The sequence below is a fragment of the Phragmites australis genome, chromosome 1 (genome assembly GCF_958298935.1).
Source record: "Phragmites australis chromosome 1, lpPhrAust1.1, whole genome shotgun sequence".
NCBI classification, from domain to species: domain Eukaryota; kingdom Viridiplantae; phylum Streptophyta; class Magnoliopsida; order Poales; family Poaceae; genus Phragmites; species Phragmites australis.
In genome coordinates, this window is record NC_084921.1 from 26,559,233 (window position 1) to 26,580,099 (window position 20,867).

General features: G+C 38.6%; 2 long non-coding RNA genes and 1 pseudogene across 4 annotated transcripts; 1 reads left to right on the forward strand and 2 right to left on the reverse strand.

Annotated features, from left to right (window-relative positions):
• Positions 1-278: 278 nt before the first annotated feature.
• Positions 279-10,788, forward strand: LOC133913474 (protein kinase and PP2C-like domain-containing protein; annotated as a pseudogene).
• Positions 10,789-11,217: 429 nt separating this feature from the next.
• Positions 11,218-12,656, reverse strand: LOC133913497 (uncharacterized). The gene is made up of 6 exons (XR_009909045.1): positions 12,620-12,656; positions 12,385-12,515; positions 12,224-12,305; positions 11,979-12,111; positions 11,672-11,823; positions 11,218-11,570 (listed from the first exon to the last, which is right to left on the reverse strand). It is a non-coding gene; the product is annotated as an uncharacterized LOC133913497 (long non-coding RNA).
• On the reverse strand, positions 12,657-20,627 carry LOC133913484 (uncharacterized). 3 transcript variants are annotated; one of them, XR_009909041.1, is made up of 8 exons: positions 19,321-20,627; positions 17,841-17,892; positions 17,672-17,725; positions 17,483-17,590; positions 17,311-17,382; positions 13,393-13,514; positions 13,097-13,245; positions 12,657-12,925 (listed from the first exon to the last, which is right to left on the reverse strand). It is a non-coding gene; the product is annotated as an uncharacterized LOC133913484 (long non-coding RNA). The 3 variants fall into 3 exon arrangements; XR_009909042.1 differs by lacking the exon at positions 17,841-17,892; XR_009909043.1 differs by lacking the exon at positions 13,393-13,514 and having other exon boundaries at positions 19,321-20,626.
• Positions 20,628-20,867: the final 240 nt, after the last annotated feature.

Below are 20,867 nucleotides of genomic sequence, written 5' to 3' on the forward strand. Positions count from 1 at the left end.
ATACGGGAAAATAACAAAACGTACGAAAATTTCTCAAACCGTTTTCGGTACTGTTTTCGCCAGACCTATACCGTTTTCGTCCTGTTTTCGGATAAGAACCGAAAATACGAAAACGAGCGAATTAATACGGGATACGGCACCGGGACAGAACGGGATTGTCCCGTTCCGTTTTCAACCCTACGCAGCGTATAACACCCAAAAGAGAACGAGTCAACGGATCTTCGTACCGCTTATCGATCCAACCGTTGGCCTCCTCGTCGCTTCGCCCCCCACCCAGGCAAGAAAGGGGCGGCAAGCGAAGCGGCCACACCGATCGATTCCATTCCCGGCGGCGGCGATGGGGCTGGAGATGCCTCCTGAGGAGTCCAACCGGTGCGTGCGCGGGTGCTGCCGCAGTGCCGCCATCCCGCTCCACCTTCCGCCTGCGTCCTTCTCCCTCCATCCCCCATCGCGCGAGGTGCACACGCTAACCCTCTCTCGTTTTCCTCTCGGTGGTGATTCCGTGGAGGAATGGCGCGTGGTAATGGGGAAGGACTGTGCAGGGTTGGAGAGCACAGTGTGCGAGGCGCGGCTGGGAAGCGAGCGCGCCGCGGCCAAGAAGCCGGTGCTGTCCACGGCCGAGGACGTCGACAAGTTCCACTGCCAGCTCCAGCTCCTCTGGTTGGTCTCCTTCTGTCGTAGGCACATTCTTCATTGCTTCTCGAATTCCCATTTCTATTGTTGTTTTAGTTATCTAATTACTAATAGGAGAAGCTGCTGCTAGTGTTCTTGTTGGACATGTGTGATCGGGAATAACCAGAGGGATGGGGACCCTGTGCCTGTGCTGCCATTGTTTCACTGCTTAAGGTGATCAAAGTTTAGACCAAAAAAAGGTGAATTGAAATAGAAGAGTATTACAGAGTAATTAGGAGCTCATACTCAACTGGGATAACACGGTAGCAGGAAATTCCGACAAAGGAACACAATTTTGGTAGGACCAAAGCTGCCAACCCATAGCTTCTGTAAGCATTAATCTCGTGAGGAAAGCAAGGAGGATTTCGTTTCCTGGATGTATTCTGCCACTCTTACTATGTCATGCAGTGAGCCAACACTTTATGTATGGAAGACATAAATGGTGCCTTTTGTCCCTGCTGCATGATCTGTCAGTTATAAATAGGGTTTGGATCCCGAAGAGGAGACAAATCTTGTTGCTGGTTTGTTTGTTTAATTTGGGGATTTCATATTTTTATGCACTGAGCTGGATCACCCAGGGTTGGCAAAGCTGATCACTGCACATGCACATCCTCCGAATTATCTGATGTTCTTTGATTTCTTTGAGCCTCCAAACCATGCGGACAAGATACACATTGAGGAGTGGAGCCCCTCTGTGCAGCAAGTGGTTGCCATTGCCAGTGATCTAGGTTCCAGCCCGCTACATTTCATTTTCTTTTTCTTGAGATTTTATGTTGTGATATATAGCCTGTTTTCAGAAATCATAATAAAGTACAGACCTTGTCCAAGGAATTACTATAGATGTATAATGTTTAAACTGGAGGACCGATTTTAACATATTCACATTTGGTAGTTTACAACTTGTTTCAAGCAAAATGTCTTTAACTAAGAAGTAATAACCAATTATTAGCCTGAAACAATGATGACTTGTAATCATATGGTCTCCTGACTTGAAACCCTTAAATTTCCATCTTGTTCAACATCCTTTTATTTGTTGATTTGATTTAGTAGCCAGGTAGTCATATAAATTATTTCACCTAAGATGGTAAGATCCCTTTATTTACCTGGAGGAATTCTATTTTAGCTTTACCTGTTATTCTTGGTCCAAGGAGTGAATGAAACAAAAATGTTTGTCGCAAATATATGGCTTGTATATTCACTTAGTTGAATTTCAGACTCTTGCTTGTGTTATTTCTTACCCTGATACCTTTCAAAGATTTCGGCATATGGTGAATCTACAACCTGCATTCTTTGCTAAAGTGCTAATTCATTCTGCTACGGTGCTCTGTAAACAAGAAAAGTGTTTCTAATGTCGGAACTGATGATGAATATATCACTGAATGATTAGTGTTAAAGAACTAGAAAGGAAAATCAGTGCTCCTGAAATTCAGGTATAAAGATGGTATAATAAGATCAGCTTAAATTCCACTGACCAAGTATCAACGATGGTTAAAAGAATCATCAGTGGTCACATAATAACACACGATTGTATTTTGTTTACTCTTGTCAGATAGCATGGTCTTGCTGGATATTATTTTACTTGCGTGTCTTTTGTTTCTAAATACTAGTTTGACATTGCATTGCACGGTGTCTTTTCAGCGAAGGTTCTCCAATACTTACACATCCTTGGGGTAGTGCACAGAGATATAAAACCTGCAAATATTTTGGTAGGTGCTAGCATTTTTCTTATATCTATGTAGAATCACATACTTTTGAGCATAATGAATTTCCATCTTTTTCCCCCATACATTAATGAAAGCTCAACTCTGTACAGCTGGACAAAGACCTCCATCCACATCTAGCAGATTTTGGCTTAGCCATGTTCCAGAAGGATATTAAGCGTGTTTCAGTTGAAAACTGGAAATCATCTGGCAAGCCTACTGGTGGTTTCTATAAAAAGAATATGGTTGGGACACTAATTTATATGGCACCTCAAATTTTGAGAAAGGATATACATATCTATCAAGTAAGGCATTTCTGTCTTCAATGGTTTTGTGTTTTTTTTCCATAACATTACAGTGTATACTTTGCCATAGTGCTTCTATATATCGTATAAGAGCAGTCCTTTCAACCACTTATAGGAAGATGGTTGCTCCACCTCCAAGGCAGATGCCATATCTGTATTGCAGGGAGTGGCTTACCCATGTAGCCCTCGAATAGAATACATGGAAAATTCTACTAGGTGATACATCCCATGTTCAACATGTGTTTGACACTGAAACCTACACAATACTTCTTTCTCACGTGTAATCATTGTCATGTTGTCACAGTGAAACGAGATCTGCATACTTCATTTTGATGTATGGCTTACAGTGATTTTAGCATGTTTAGCTTAAAAAATCAATTATGCTAAATTTCCTAATTGCGTTTGGAAACTTGATTTCTCGATTTATGTTACGAAAATGTGCTACTAAGGTTTGTTAGAATAAAAATGAGTACATCTTTTTAATTATATGTACAGTGGTGTTGCCTTATCAGTAATTCTCTTGAGAAATACGTTTCCACCATATCTACATCTAGTTGTGCCCTGAGCCTTGCAACTTGGTGTTTGGCAATTTGACCAAGGTTACACGCATTCATGTTGTCGCACCAGTCAATTAATCTGCATTGCTCAGCCTACTGATCTGATAGTGAATTGCATGGATGTAGCTGGGTCCACCAGCAATAGCATGGTAGTGGAACGGACATGGCACTGAAAGGGCAGGCTGTTAAATAGCTTTATAATTCACCCAGCAAATCCATTTTAACTATTAATTATGATGTCTGCTGATTTGAATGCTCATGTGATCGATAAAGAGGTATTGCTAGCATTTTTCAAGCTTAGTTGTGTGGTTTCGTTTCATATGTTAAAAACAATTCAGTACAAAGAGAGTATTTTGCTAGTATCATTACTCACTAGTCATGAGAGGTAAACAGTTTGCTTTATTTTACCAATTTACAGTGAGCTTCTTACTGGTGCGGTGCCTTATACTGATCTGCGAGCAGAAGCACAGGTATTTTATTGTTCTTTTATCTTTATTTTTGGTTTGTCAGTGCCAATAACATTATCAAGTTTTCTTGTTTAATGTCGTTTCATTGAAAAAGTTCGCTTGACAGGTTATGAGCCATAATCATACTATCAACATAATTTATTCCATGACGCCTAAAAGAAAAAAAAAATAGCATAATTGCTTTGCCATTCTACCACTCGCAGAAATTTATACTTTTGGTTGTAATGAATAGTTCCTATTCTAAGTTGTCCATATTTCGTTCAGTATCAAACTTCAGATGTATAATCAAACTTTTATTTTTAATTAGTTTCATACAACTGTGCCTATTTGATGTGGATTGGTCTGAGGACCGGGATAAGGGGCCCAAAGCCCATAACAATATTACAGTTATTCATATCTAACATGAGGCATCTGTTTATTTTGTGTACAAATGACAGCAAACCATATGTTCTTTAGGCACACCCGTCCTTGAAATGACTTACACTGAACAACAACTTTCAACAGCAATTGTTTCTCAAGGATTGCGTCCAGCTCTTGCCCTTCCTGAATCTAGTGCTCCACCAAATCTTTTATCACTCATCCAGCATTGCTGGGATCCTGATCCTCAACAGAGACCATCATTTGAATATATAATTGAAGAGTTAAATATAATCCAAAAGCATTTAGTTCCAAATGCTTGCCTGCCATCATCCACTTCTGTGAGAAGAAGTCAAAATGGCAACATGGAAGTGCACCATTATCAAGAAGCATTGAACTGGTTCAACCAAGGGGAGCTGTTCTGAAGAAAGCAAATGAATTAGATCATACAGTGAATCGTTGGTCTGGTTGTTTTGATCAATCCTCGGAGTATTGTCCAACTTTAAGTTGGGGCTCTTTTGCAACATGCAGCCGAAGGGAAACAATGGAAGACACCCATTTTATGCTTCCCCATATGAGTGAAGAAAAAGGATGTCTATACCTTTGGCATTTTTGATGGCCACAGAGGTTCACTAGCCAAAAAGTACTTCAATTGATTTTTACTATCTTTTACATTAGCATATCTTACACAACAGTTTCTACAGGTTCAGCAGTTGCCGAGTTCTCTGTCCGAGCAGTCCCTGGGTTTCTCAAGCAATTTGGTCTCGATACAAGGTTTGGGTTGAACACAGCCATCTGAAAAAGTTTTCCATGTCTAATATTTCCATCTGAGTTAGTGTACTATGCAGCCCAACCGATGCTCTTTCAGAAGCATTTGTAAGGACTGACATAGCATTTCGGGAAAAACTAATTCTCCACAGATCGTCCGGAAAGACTGGCATCCCGGTTGCACAGGAGTGACAACACTGATAGTGAGAAACAAGCTTTTTGTAGCAAACGCTGGTGATTGCCGAGCAATTCTGAGCCATGCTAGCAAACCATTTCCCATGACTAAGGTTGGAATTATTTATTTCTTGAGTAAATTTCGCAAAACTATAGATACTTTGATAAAATTATCGTAAAACTACATATTTAAGCAATAGTTTCACAAAACTACAGATTTAGTACTAATTTTATCGCATAAAATTATCGTAAAACTACAGATTTAAGACATAGTTTTACAAAACTAAGATTTAGTGCCGATTTTATCGCAAAACTACAGATTTAAGTAACAATTTCACAAAACTACAGATTTAGTGCCAATTTATCGTAGAACTATAGATTCTATCGCAAACCTGTTAACCTGATAAATGGTCCCCACTTGCAGTCACATGAGCTCCCGGTCGGTCTGTTTCATGAGCTGGCAGCTGCTGTGAGACTGCAAGCGGGGCTCAATCGTCATGGTAACAGGGCTGGGAACAACTCATCTAGAATCTGTAGTTTTGTTGATAAAATCAGCGCTAAATTTGTAGTTTTGTGAAATTGTTGCTTAAATATGTAGTTTTTGCGGTAGTTTTGCCAAAGTATCTGTAGTTTTGCGATAAAATCGGCACTAAATCTGTTGTTTTGTGAAACTATTACTTAAATATATAGTTTTCTGATAATTTTGTCAAAGTATCTGTAGTTTTGCGATAAAATTGATACTAAATCTGTAGTTTTGTGAAATTATTGCTTAAATATGTAGTTTTGCGATAATTTTGTCAATGTATTTGTAGTTTTACAAAATTTACTCTTCTTTCTTTACCATTAATGCAATTTGGAATTTTTAGTATATCTTACGCAACTTTATTTCCATTTTGCCTGATAGGATCATGTTGCTAGTTGTCCAAAGGATAGAGAGCGTGTTATAAAGGAAGGAACTGGAGTCAAATGGCAATTAGATACATGGCGAGTCGGTGCAGCTGCTCTTCAGGTGCTCACAGTCACATTTACCTTTTTGTGGCATGCACTAACTAGAGCGTACATTGAAATTACCAATGCTAATGTCAAAGCAGCATTTTTTTTTTGTTCATGCAAGAAGAAAGTACTCGTCCATGATAATATTGGAAACCGACAGTTTTCTTTGGTGAATAACACATTGAATAACTGGCTATTGGAACTTTTCCAGAATTTATGCAGCTCCATTTTGGAGGTATGGTTTAGCACTTATCTTTAGCAGGCATACAACAGGCTTAAAGAAGGTAGCAAACTTCAGACTTATCCATTTAGGGTTCCAACTACCTAGACATCTACTCTGTCCTTGAAGCTACCAGGGTTGTTTGGTTGAGTGAAATAAGCTCCATGCCTTTTGTGGATTAAAAAAGTGGTGAAGATTGAGTTCTTTTCTCTGCTCCCATCTTATAACTTTTGTCATGGGATTGTGTATTTGCTTGGAACCTATACTTCATAGTTTGCGACAGCATCCTTTTAAAGTCCTCGGTTCCATAGATGTTTTTTTTTCCCTAACGCTAGCCTCAACATGCTGTCATTGTCATCTAATATGTTCTCTCGGCAATTTACTTGTGCCCCTTCCTAGCTAAAAAAGAAAGGACTTGTTCATAACCTTACAACTATTTCTGACATAATATGAAATTAACTAGTTGCTGTGCTGCGGTATGTTACTTGGATACCCCGATACTGATGCGCGATACGTCGATACTCCGATGCGCCATTTTTTCAAAAACACTGGTACGGGGATACATGTATATACATATATAATAAAATAAGAAATTAACAATTGCTTATAAGAAGAAGAAGAAGAATAAGACTAAACAGCAGCAACAAAGCCTTGTAAATGTTTAACAGTGCCTTAGACTTCAGTTCAAATTAGTTTTGCCTTAGCAGATAATATAAGCACCTTGCAAATTTCATCATAGTATCATTCTGGTAGTTTTGCACATTATGTTGTTTCTTTATTAGTACAGTCCTACCAACCTTTTAAGGCAGATTGTGAATTACTCTGTTCATTTTTCTTCTGTGGATCCCTATACTTGAAATGAACAAATCATTAGATTGAAACTAAGTCCATGAGAAAATATTGCATCTGCATTTCTGTATTTTTTTTGTGATTTGTTTTGGCAATAAGCTGTATAAGTAATGCTGCACTGGAATTGGCCTAATTACAAATAATGGTTCGAGATTTAGGAATGAGGCTTTTCTTACAGGTCACGAGGTCGATTGGTGATGATGATCTCAAGCCAGCAGTCACAGCATGACCTGAGGTTATTGAAACTGCTTTGTCGGTTGATGATGAGGTCCTGGTAGGTCCTCTTACCTTCAGTTATATTGCTCTCTGCAGTTTCTTATCCTAAATCAATGTGATATAATCATGTAGAATGTCAGGCCTTACATTGATACAGCATAAAACTATATGATGCACTTGTTTCTTTGACCGGCATCTACCTGTTGCCTTGTATTAAATTGGAATATGAGCATTTTTCTTATTTCGGAGAGGAGAATGTTTTGTTCCCACTGTTCTTGGTGCCTAAGAAAAGAAAATTGGAATATTAAGCTCACAAGATATGAATTGCTTGTTTAGGTCTCACATTCCCTTGTAAAATTAGGATAACAATTTTTTTCTTGTTTTTCCTTCAATGATGTATGCAGTTTCTGCTTATCCTTTCAAAGTGTATGGAAAATAAGTAGGTTATTCTGCCATAATCAGGGTTCACAAATGCGACGACGGGTCGAAATGCGACCCCCACGCATTCTCGAAATACATGAAGTACGAGCGAAAATTCAAAAAATTTGAACGAATTTGTGCTGTTAAACCCAGTTGACCAAGGCAAAAAACGCTTGAATTGGACTCTCGAAATGCGACCGGTTTTCTCAATAATTCGACTGGTTTTGTCGATATTCGATCGCATTCATCGCATTTCGATCAATGTCGAAAATAGCTTGAATTCTTTAAAAACTGTTTAGTTTTCCCGATTTACCGATAGCATTTCTCGAATTTCAGTGAAGTTCAATAAAGAAAAAAACTCAACCTTGTAAAATCAATAACTAATTCATCTGAGCTTCAAATCAAGTGAAACAAAATTTATTGGTTTCATTATAACATGATCTACATGATAAAAGTATTTATATTCATGAAAAAGTTGAATATTTTTTGTGAGAAAATGTATTTGCTAAAACTAGTTAATTCTTCGTTAATCCAAAAATCATGAAACCGATTTTGTTAATCTTCTTGCATGATCCTATGTCTTTTAAAAGTACATGAACTCATGAAATAGTTATTGTAACATGTATGATTCTGTAAATGTGTTGCAACTAGATTAATTCATAACTAACCCATCACACCTCCAAAATTAGTGAAACCACTTTTATTAGTTTAATTATAATTATACTGTGCTTTATATAGGAAATATAATTGTAGACATGAAAAAGTTAATTACAGTGCTGTTTATTAACATGTTCACTTTATGTTTGTGAACTTTGTAAAAATCATAGAGAAATTAATAAAACTTTAAATGAAGTGAAACAAAATTTAAAGATCTTCTTAAGATACGCCCTACACAAGAAAAATATGTGTTTCCATGGTAAACTTTTTCTTAACGTGATGGACCAAATCATCATGTTCATACGGTCCATTTCAATATTTTTCTTTTTGTTCAAACTTCCTTCATATAAAATGTGATGCAAAAGATATTATTTTTGATTTTTTTCACAGAAGGTCTTAGAATTGTCTCTAGTATTTTTAGAATTTTTTGTGATTTTTTAAATTCAAATTTCGAAATTGACTCGGTTTAGGAATTCGATGCGGCTCGAATTGGTTGAATTTCATGAATTTGGACCGATATTCGTTGCATTTGTGAACCCTAGCCATAATAGATGCTGTCTAATAAAGAAAAGAGTAAATTTTAAAAATCTACAACTATTTTGACATATGTTGCAGAAAACTACAACTTCTGGTGCCTATTTCAAAAACCTACAACTATTTTGACATATGTTGCAGAAAACTACAACTTGTGGTGCCTATTTCAAAAACCTACAACTATTTTAACCTATGTTGCAAAAAACTACAATTTTCTCACCATAAGTCCACCTGCCATTCTTTATAGCATGTAGTAGGAGGATTAACCGTGAACCTATTTGTTACCAGAGGATGACATATGGGTCTGTGGTGAGAAAGTTATAGTTTTTTTGCAACATGTGTCAAAATAGTTATAGGTTTTTGAAATGAGCATTAGAAGTTGTAGTTTTTTGCAACATGTGTCAAAATAGTTATATGTTTTGAAATTTACTCTAAAGAAAATGATACAGCCTGACTGTGTTACTATGCATAGTCTAATGTGAAGCACCTATGGTACAATTGAACTAGCTTAGTACTACAATTTTAAAAAATCGAGTGGTTCAACCTTTGTAAGACACGTCTAGAAATTAGTTTGCAAGTTCGTTTTGACTATATTAATCTTCTTTAACCCAACACACACAAAAGAAAGAGAGAGAGACAGAGAGCTTATCTAGAGCAGGTTTGTAAATTCTGGTTTTGACCTGAGGTGGTAACAGTTCACTGCTAGTCACCTGCATTTTTCCGGTGGTTTTGATTTGGCTGTTTTAAATGCAAATTTTAATTTGACTGGATCCTTGTTAGTTTGAATTCAAAAGTTTTGAAATTATATTTAATGCCACCAGATCTGTATTTGCTCTCCGGGTACCCTGCAGGGTAACCAGTTACCCACTTGGACTTGAGACCCTAATCTAGAGGATGTGAAGTTGAATGGCAAAAAAGGAATAGAAAAAGAAACACAGGTTTGTGCCGGTAACATATCAGATTGACATTAAACTGATAGCTGGGAAAGAAAGAATACTTTGTCAAACCTCAACCAAAACTTAGTAGTTAATCCAATCATGTGTATGTGCTCTTACAAGTTTTCAGAAATATCAAGCCCGATTTACTTCTTTTCTTTGCGTTGCTTTACATATATGCATTGAAGAGACACATACACACTTCTCTTGATGGTTAGCTATGAAAGAAGCTCATTAACTGTTCCTCAATTACATCAACTGAACCTTGTTGAATGTAATAAAAGATATTTTGTTCCTCATTAACTCTTTTGGAATTATTATTACAATCGATCACTTTAGACCACTATAACAAATATCTGGTGTTGGTGCTTGATCAAGTATCAAGACGTCAATCGAAATAGAATTGCTTGGTTTCACAAGAACTTCATTTGATTACCTATAGGTGATGGCTAGCCATGGATTGTGGGATGTGGTAAGCAAGGAGGATGTCCTATCGATAATCAAGGACACAGTAAAAGATCCTGGGATGTGCTCCAAGAGGCTGGCTACCGAGGCTGCTGAGCGGGGCAGCAAGGACAATTATCACTGTCATCGTTGTGTTCCTTCGCCCTGTCTCCACAGCTGAGCGAATATACTGAGCATCGAGCCCTTGCCCCGTAACTTAAGTTTTTCCATATTACACGCCTTCGGCTATCAACCCACTATTTTTTATTCGGTTTACATCCCTACAGAAGAAAAGAAGCTACTAATTCGTTCTTCGATTTGTATACAATTGGATTACCCTGTCCAGGGCAATAAAGAACAAGCCTTCTACAAATAGCAGCCGTTGTTTTTTTTTTTTTTTTGGTTCAGTGGTGTCACTATTATCCATTTGTACACTATACGAGCTAAAAGAATAAGCATAGCAAAGAAATGATTTTTCCGTTGTAACAATGAATGATGTCTCTGTCAGAAGTATACTAGCTGAATACTTGAGGTCCAGGTGTGTACAGTTGATGATATTTCTCCTAATATTCATGGAACCTTATGGATTTTGGGATCTGGCTTGCTCCAGTTCTGACTTAGGTTGGTAAAAGGTGTTTTTATGATTGATAATACAGTTGTTGAGAATATTGCACGATATAATTATTGAGACAGGCACTTTTATATCATATTGAGTATAGATAGCAGCAGATGTTGTGGTGTTTTGATTTCAATGCGCTGGACAGTTTTATGAGGCGGTAAATATAATTCTGTTGTTTATATCAGTTGTGCTAATCACTTAGGTAACCAGGTTGTTAGAGCGCTGCGACAGTCAATGGGATTGTATGCAAATGAAAAGGATTGTCAATGGGATTGTATGCAAATGAAAAGGATTGTAGCTACTGTTTGAGCTGCTTATCTTATAGGGCGTTTCAAAAGATAAGAGCAGTTGGTTTTCGGTACACATTTGGTGGGTGTAAGCTGATATGTAGTAGTTATTGGACCCTAGGTAAATATAAGATCACGTCCTGCTTAGAGTATATATTTTAGCATGTGTCCTGAGTGTAGGGTGGTGGCGCTTAGCGCCCTAGATAGTACTCACAGTTATATGATTTTATACAGAAGGTGATAACAGGAAGTATGTAGCATCATTTCCTGCAATCTGATTTGTTATGAGGCTGGGCAACACAGGATCAAAAGGGTTAAAAAAAACAAACTGGCTTCCTCTTGTGGCAAAACACAAATACTTGTTCGAAGTCAGAATGCTATAGGTACATTGATTATCTGCAAAGGTGAAGCAATGGTTAGTTTTTTTTTGTTTTTTAGTAATCAACATAAATTTAATTGGGCAAAAAATATAGGAACTAAGAGTAACTGTTAGGTACTTGAAGCGATAGCCTGTGCAAGAACACGTGCTGCATCTATATCCGGTGCCATCTGGAATGCAAGATCAATTGCATCTGTTGCATGATGCAAACCACCATGCTGTCGTTTGGACCAAGCGAGCAATTGTCACAGTGCAGCGGCATCCGTTCTCCTATAATCAAGTTTTGCTAATAACTGTTAGGCAACAGATAAGAAAAGATGAGGTAATTTATTGTGGTGTATTATTATAAGGCATCCAAGGTTACTATTGTGTGAGGAGTAACCATTGGGATGAATGGTAGTAGCAGTAGTATGTATGATCCATACCGGAAAGTCGTACGGATTTATTGTTTCTAAATCCTGGAGTTATTTATCTTCAAGTTGAATTGGTTTCTTTGCCGATGTTGCTTGCTGTGTGGGAGCAGGAGTGCGTTTGATTACCAACCGTTGGTTCTGAATACTATATGTAGACATTTGTAAAAAACCAGGCAAAAAGAGTGTAATGCTTAGTGTTATGAGGGGGAGCATGAGAATGTTATGAGATATTGTATAACAGTATTGATTTCACATACGTGTTGTAAAATGGTTCCGCCTCTGAAATAGTAGGATTGAAATACCAACGGCACGCTGTGTTTCCACTGGGGTATTCTTCGCCTATTAAAGTGGGAGAATCAAAGTTAATGATGTATAGTTGTTAGGTACGAGTATTTCTTGCAAGTGGAGTTGTGATTACCTGCAAAAGTTTTCATGAGATTGCTAACAACAAGAATAACAATAGGTGTAGCTTGTTCTTCGTTATAAATTCCATCGATTGTAAACTCCACAGCTCGCTGTCCCCATAGTGTTAGTTTAATCTCAACATTGCTGTATATAAATAGAGTTGTTTATTCATGTGATTCTATTGATTGAATATATGATAAACTGCTAGGAATATTAGTGCTTGAGTTTCCAAAGAATGCATTGCTTACCTAAGGTCCCTAAGGATGACATCTCTGCTTAGAGAGGAAATTCTTGTTTTCACCGGCATACTGAGGTAGTTCAACAAAGGGTGTGAGTTTGTAGACATATCTTGGGAATGTTTCTGGTGGATCTCTTGCTGGAGTTATCTTGGTGTAGCAAGTAATTTCAATCATATAAGGTGCATCGACTGGCCTGTATAGGGATTTACAATTGTAGACTCTAAAGCGGCTCATAATGTAGATACCACCTTCTTCAAGCAAAGTGTCATTCATTTTTGTTTCTGAGTTTGGTATTTCAGCATATATGGCATTACCCTGTAGTTAAAATTTCAATATAAGCATTCTAAACTATCAAGTAAGTATTCTAGAGACATGCATGGAAGTTGAATAAGCATTCTAGATTGCAAAGTGAGTATTCTAGAGGTATGTATGCAAGTTGAGTAGCGATTATATAGCTACAGGGTGAGTAAGGAGTTGTGGCAATACCTGTTCGTTTGCGAGAACAAGGTCAATATGGGCTATTGGCCCATCGTCGGTGCCACCACGGTATTCCCACTTGCATGACACGCGTCGATTGTCCATTGTTTAGACTTTGGATGCAACATTGGGAGCAGATCAAATGGCATCTTGCAGTTCTGCATATGTATTAATCAAAGTTGTCAGCTTATAAGAATTAACATGTATTACTGAATGGGAATAAATCATTTGCAGCAAGTAAATATCTGAAATAGTCATGGACAGAGCTCAATAATTAGGACATAGCCATTGGAGTATATGCTTACCATATGGATGATTGCATCCAAAATAGTGTCCATCTCTTAGTGAGTAGTAATGCAACATGGTATAATGTGATTTTGGACAGCAACATATTGAGTTCTGTGATGTTGCAGCATAATTGAATCTTCTACAAAATATTTACATCGCAAGCTATATTCACATAGAAGTTTTCTATATGTGTGTAGATGTAGGAAGAATAGATTGTAGGACTTCCTTATAAACTATATTTCGGGTAGTATCAGTACACCTGTCATCACCGTCTTCTATTAGTATCTTAAGACCATGTTTAGAAGTTACACGCGAGACAACAACATATAGTTGATCATGGCTGAAAACTGGGTTTTTTAAATAGATGCCTACTTTATCAAGTGTTTGACCCTGGCTTTTAGACAGGGAATTGATAGCGTTTAAGAACAAAAGGAAGCTTTGAGTTTTTTAGCATTAAACAGATACGAGGAATGATACAGTTTGTCCTGCGTGTGTGCCAGTGATTATTTGTGCTTCAATAATCGTATCGTCCATAGCTGTCACTGTCAACCGTGTTCCGTTGCATAAGCCACCAGATTGATTCAGATTGCGAAGTAACATTATTGGAACTCCTATTTTAAAAATTAGTTTATGCTGAGGAAAATTGTTTCCATTTAGCGAATTCAAAAACTCAATAGGGTATAGGAGATCATATGAATCATGGACACCTTGCGCCTTAGATATCTTATCGCAACTTAGATACTCTTTTTGATAACCAAATATAAGAGATACTATATGTGAATTAATTTGATCAGCTACTTCATTAGTTGGTGTTAATATAGCTCTTGCACGAAGGTATGAAACATTAGAGAACTTTGTTTCTAAATCTTGGTATATAGCATTGATCAAGCAGGCAATTTTGTCATTGTCATTCATAAGAAGTAGGTCATGGGGTATTTTTATTCATGTAAGCTCTAGTTCACCTTCTCTTATTGTTGCTTGCAATTTTCCCTCACCTAGATCTAACACGCATTGCTCCTTAGCGCCCGGGGATTGATGTCGGACTGGAGTCGGCTCAACATGAAATCAAGCATGGTGCGAATAGCAAGTTTTCGTATCCCTACAAGTACAGGTACAACCACAAAAGCGACAGACTGTAAATTTGTTGAAGGTTTTCTACGTAGGTTCGAATCTTGCCTCTCCACCAAGCCAATTCGCGAACACAAAGAAGGGGTTTGCTTCGGGCGGTGGTGTCCTAAGATTGCCTACTTGATCCGCTACTTTATTCTTCCCAAGTCTTCTGCAAGAAAGACATTTCTTGTTGATTTAGCATCTAAGTATGCTTCCAAAAAGCTCTGTACACCCTGTTCGTGCTGCGGAACGAAGAAAATCCGCCTTCCTTGGAAAAATCATTCTTGCATATTGTGGACCAGCTGCTAGTGCAAATGGGTATATATGTGTGTATGTTTTAATGTTTTGTCTTCATATGCTTTTTTCGGATCATTCGGAAAGGTAATTGGACCCTTTGATTGACGAAAAAGAAAACAGAGTCTTTTTCTGATCTACGTGTAGTGCAAGATGTTGGGTGCCATGGATCGAGTGCTAAATTCGGAAATTTCTTGTTGAGCCTGGGTGTCTAAAAAATTTGGGGTACAAAGCCTCATGTTTTTTCCTAATGGTAAAATCGTGACATTTTTCCAAAGCGGTGAATTTACAATTGCTGCATTTACAATTTGTGCCCTGGTGCCACCTTCAATATCAGGTAGTATTTGCCTCAAATCACCTCCTAGAACAACAACTTTACCACCAAAAAGAGTGTGTTCTACATGGGGTGTTTGAGTTGATAATAAATCACGTAACGTTCTATCTAGTGTTTCAAATGCTAGTCTATGTGTCATGAGAGCTTCATCCCAAATTACTAATGATGTTTCCTGAATAAGTTCAGCTAGCATAGTTCCTCGTTTGATATCACACATAGTGGCATTATCTATGTCACAAGAAATTTTGAATCTAGAATGCGTTGTTCTACCACCTGGCAATAGCAAGGATGCAACACCAGAAGATGTTGGTTGTGAGGTGTCGTGGGAGATCCATATAATAATGTGCGCATGAGGGAGGCCACGTTTTTTGGAATTTGATAGTATGCAAGACTAATAACGGATGATGGAATCACGGGTGGTAGAGGGGGTGGATGGAGAGAAGAGGGGAAGAAAATTAGTATAAACATATTTGTAATGAAGGTAGTCTAACTTTGGAAAATAAGGATATAGTAAATATTGATGCATACCTGCATCAATTGGACCAAAAACCACACCCTTTTTTGTGTCCTTCAGAAATTCTTCAAGCTTCATATTATATGCTCGTACAACAATATTAGCTCTATCTGTGGATCTTTGGCCAGGCTCAAAAACTAATGCTTCAGAGATTTTTGGCCATTTGGAATCGCATGTGAATGTTATAAAGAAATCTGGTGGTCCATATACTCTACATATCGCTATTCCATCATGGTAATTTTGGATCATGTAGCATCTCCCGCCAGTGTGGGAAGCTGGCAATACAGTTTTTCCAATGTGGTTACCGTCTATGCACCCACGGCCTACATCATCAGCTATGCCTTGTAAGTTTTCCACTCTAAGCTTAGCTTGGTTTTTAAGTATGAACCAAAGCCTTATTTCGTCTATGCAAGCACGAGCATCAACTTTATCTTAGCTGGACAATGTGCTATATCATAAATATGGGTTTGGATGGTTCTTTCTATAGTGGAACATATAGCGAAAATACTCTTGCTTCGTCATTGTAGAGCGTGTTGTTTCATGGAATGGATCGACATTGGTATAAGGTATATCAATCTGGTAACCACGTTCACCATATGGAAAAAGGAGAGGGTACTGAAGCGACATGAAAGCAAGATGCAATGCATATACTTGATGAAGTTGTCCAAGATGGGTCTGTATCACTATGTCTCGTTTGAATGTGTCCAGTGTGAAATCACCAACAACAAGCATGGCAAGTTCATCAGTTGTAGGCAAGTTATATTGTATTGGATCACCTTCTTTCGCTCCTATTATTCTAATAATGAATTATTCATCATCATGATATGCTAGTCTATCTCTTGCAAGCCTAATTTTTTTTGCGAATGGATTATGCACATCGAGCTTTTTTATTAGCTCTTCAACTATTAATGGATCTAGAGGGTCAATAGGCCTTTCATTTGGGTTTAAAGCATGTAATCTATTTCTACTTCATTGGCGGTATCATATATATATAGCTGTATGAATTTAGGAGGGTTGCCATCATGTGGAAGCAAAGATCCAATATGGTGATGGACTTGACCATTATTTTTGAAAACAGGTGGGCCTCGACCATCATTCATAGAGCGATCTATGCTCGCTCCCATTGATGTTAAAGCAAATAAGCAATTGTATTGGCGTATATTTTTCAAAAACTTTTTACAACGAGCATCATCGTCGAATTTAGCTAAGCTGGCTAGTGGCTCAGGTCGTTGTTAAAAGGTGGTATACTAATCTTGCCTCCTCTGCAGCAAGAATTGTAAATGATTGAATCGTTTCTTATGGATGAATCAGATTTAACTCTTTCCCCAAGCCAAAATAGGGCACAACAATATCTACATTCATATTCAGGTGGCCCGAAATAGGAACAATGAGGAAAAGAGGCTATATAACAAAATGTTTAAATTAGAATATGCGAAGCAGATGTAGCATGGTAAATGAAGGTGGTGACAATCCAAGAGGAAGCAACAACAAGGCTTAATCAGTCAGTAAGAAGGATGCAACTAAGCAAATCTAGCTTTAAAGTTATATATATATACATACATATATATATATATATATACATACATATATATATATACATATATATATATATAATAGCATGGAACAGGGCATTCTACGATGACATTGTGGAGGCCACTGGCGTAACATGGCAACTACACATACCTTTTAGAGCGTCGATGTAATCTTGGTTGAAGTGGCCACATTCTAGCGATATTCTATTACCATTTAGTGTTGCTACAACAGCAAAGCAACAATAACAGTTTACACAGTGAAGATATATATCACTGCAGGTAACTTAGGAAATTTTATGATCCTAGAAGATGGTACTAAGCACCTGTTAGCGCCAATCTTTGCTGATCTAATAATCTCCGCTGCTTGCATCAACACTCAGCTGGGTTCATAACTAAAGGTGAGTGATGCACAGAATCACCTGCAGCACCACCTGAGACCAACAACAAATAGTTACACTAGGCTTTGTAGCAACTCATGGTGTAAACTTAAAACGTATGGGAAACAAACATACTTCGACCTCTGCGACGTCCATGCCTAGATCACGTGTGGTGTGTAGATGAAGATGCTGTATGTTATAGGAATAGTAGGAAAAATATAGCAACGAAGCTTTCAATTTTGTAAGGATATTTTAAATGTGCGAAACAAGGGTAGCACCAAAGGAAAAAAAGCAATGAACATACACGGTGAAGGATCACTGTCCTGGTACGCTTGAATTGCATGGGGCTGCATTGACTATTGAAACAAATAGGAATGCATATGAAATGGTAGCAGGCGACTAAACAACAGATGAAATGGGTCATCATGTTATAATCCGGACAAGCACGCGTGGGCAGGGGGGACAGGGGGGTATTAATCAATGTTTCATCTTTTTTTTCACACCAGTGAATAATATAATCCACATTCATTAATAATCATACTGCAACACTTAACAAAGAACACATACAACAACAGGAAGGAAATCTGCGCAGTTAACTCTAAAGGAAATTAAACAAGCAAATCTAGAGATGCAATCTCTTTTAAAAAACAGCGGCATTGTGCCTCTAGGCTATCACTGCATTGGAATCCACTCTTTCTAATAGTGGCAGCCATACTAGCTAGATGCACAGCTCCAGTAGCCAGACTAAATGCAGATTGAGCAATTCTTCTATGCAGAACTAACCCCTGAAAATTATAATCAACTATAAGGAAACCATATATGGCTTGTAGGTAAGCGACGGCCTGGAGAGCAGCCTGTTCATAAGCAACTGTGCATCCTTCTTCAGCACATGACCAGAAAAAAACTTGTCGTGAGGCACCTTTGAACTCACAAAGGGTATCTCTATTTCTACCCCATAAATAATACTCCCATCACCAGCAACCTCACAAAGCAACGAAGCATATGGCAGGTGGCACCGAGCCACAACAGCTTGGAGGAGGGAAACATACGACGCTTTGATGACAAACATATGGTTTGTTCAGTCTACTCTGTCCTGCTTAGTTCTTTTTATTTTCGAAAAAGGTGAAGGAAAAGGAAAATGGAAGAAGGGAAATTCCAGGAAGGCCGTAAAGGAGTAAAATGGAGAGAAGAAAAAAGGGGGAAAAACCCAAAGTGTGTCAGTAGTCACGGCATGTACTAAAGAATGGTATAACAATGAAAATTAAATACACATACACACATATACATGTACATATATATACATACATATATACATATATATATATGTATATACATGTGTATATATACATTCATATATTTCTTTACGTATGGTAAGCAAGATCGGGTATCAGAATCAGCAGCATGGGAACACACATACAAACAATAAGCATCAATGTATTTCAAAGGGAGATCATTAGAAAAGGGCTCATGGATCTTTCTGTGATGGCACATTGGAACCCTGCGGAGCACTTCACGTTGATCAAGCGATGTCACAAGGCAGGACATAACATAACCTGGAGCAAAAGAAAAGGAGGAAAAAAAGTTAAAGCATACACATACACACATACACACATATGCATATACATATACACATACACACACACATATATATGCATTTACATATTTCTTCACGTATGGTAAGCAAGATCCGGTATCAGAATCAGCAGCATACGAACACACATACAAACAATAAGCATCAATGTATTTCAAAGGGAGATCGTTAGAAAAGGGCTCATAAATCTTACTGCGATGATACAGTGGAACCCTGCAGAGTACTTCATGATCAAGCGATGTCACAAGCCGGGGACAAAACTTAACCTGGAGCAAAAAGGGGAAAAAGGGGAAACAATTAAAAGCAATAGTCTCACATTGCTACAATGAGCAAACAATGGCGGCCATCCTCTGTGCGGGTGTGTGTGTGTTTTCCCCCTGTTTTTCCCCTATGGGGGGGGGGGGGGGGAGAAAGCAAAAACACTAATAATGATGTACTAAATGCACCGAATGGAAGCAGGTCGTAACCAATCCCTTTTGGTTGTCCATCACTGCAAGAAAAATGCAAGGAAACCAACAAATCGTAGATTTGAACCGAATAAAAAAACAGAAGGAAACCAACAAATCATAGATTAAGTCCAAATTTGGTCTATTTTCCCCCCTTTCCTTCCTCTACCCATCATAGATTAAGTCCAAATTTCGTCTATTTTCCCCCCTTTCCTTCCTCTGCCCAGATGATCAGGTAAAAAATAACCCGAAAGAAAACCAACAAATCACGGAGTAGGCCCAGTTTCTGCCTTTTTCCCCCCTCCTTCATCTACATGGACGATCAGGAAGAATGGCCGAGCGGGTGCAGGAGGGCAAAGCAAGAACCACATCCCATTGTTGTACCAGGTAGATTAGAAAGCATGACAGCAAACGTGAGCAACGGAGAAAAGCAAGGGAAAAAATCCATAGACCTAACCGAAGTAACAACAAAACCATAGATCCCGCCTAAAAAAGCAAATAGACAATGATAGCAATCCGCATGGACCCAACAGCTCCAGGGGGAAACCAACAAAGAAATACAAGAGCAGGAACTAAGCAAAACAATCAAAGTGACAGACCAAAGAAAGAATATTCATGTGTAGAGAACGGGGGGGGGGGGGGGTGAGGAAGGGGGAAGAACAAGGCAGGCGATGTCGATGTTGCCGACGAGGGAAGCAGAAATCCAAAAAAAGGGGGGGAGGTATCTGTAGATCCAGCCAGTCAAAAGTAGCAAAAAACGATAATCACTTCATGTGGTGTCAACCAGGGTGGGGAAAAAAGAGCCGAAGATATAAACAACATCACGTGTAAAGCGACCAGGCAACCATAGTATAGGTGAAATAAAACTCCTTTTCGTCACGCGGGGAAAGCACTAGATCGCAGAAATGCGGCAACCCTAGGGGCTTGAGGAGCTCAGAGGCGCACCGTGGAACTCGCAGGAAGGCGAAAGCGAAGGGACAAGAGAGAAGACGCGAGAGTCTTTCCTGCCTTATCTTCTTCTTTCGTTTCTTTTTTTTTTCTTTTTTACCGTGCGACTGATCCGCCTCCACAAGAGCGCACAACAAACATGGAGCTAAGATCACGCATTGGTCCAACGCGTAGACTGCACAACGGGGATGCGCCAATCCAACGACGCTACCCAAACTGGAGGGGGGGGGGGGGGGGCGCACGTCAGAAACGTCGGGGAATCCGCGCGCCAGCTTAGCCACACGATGGATATCGAACGACGAAAGCATTTTTTTATTGAGGTGGACGCTAGCCACCGACGCTCCGC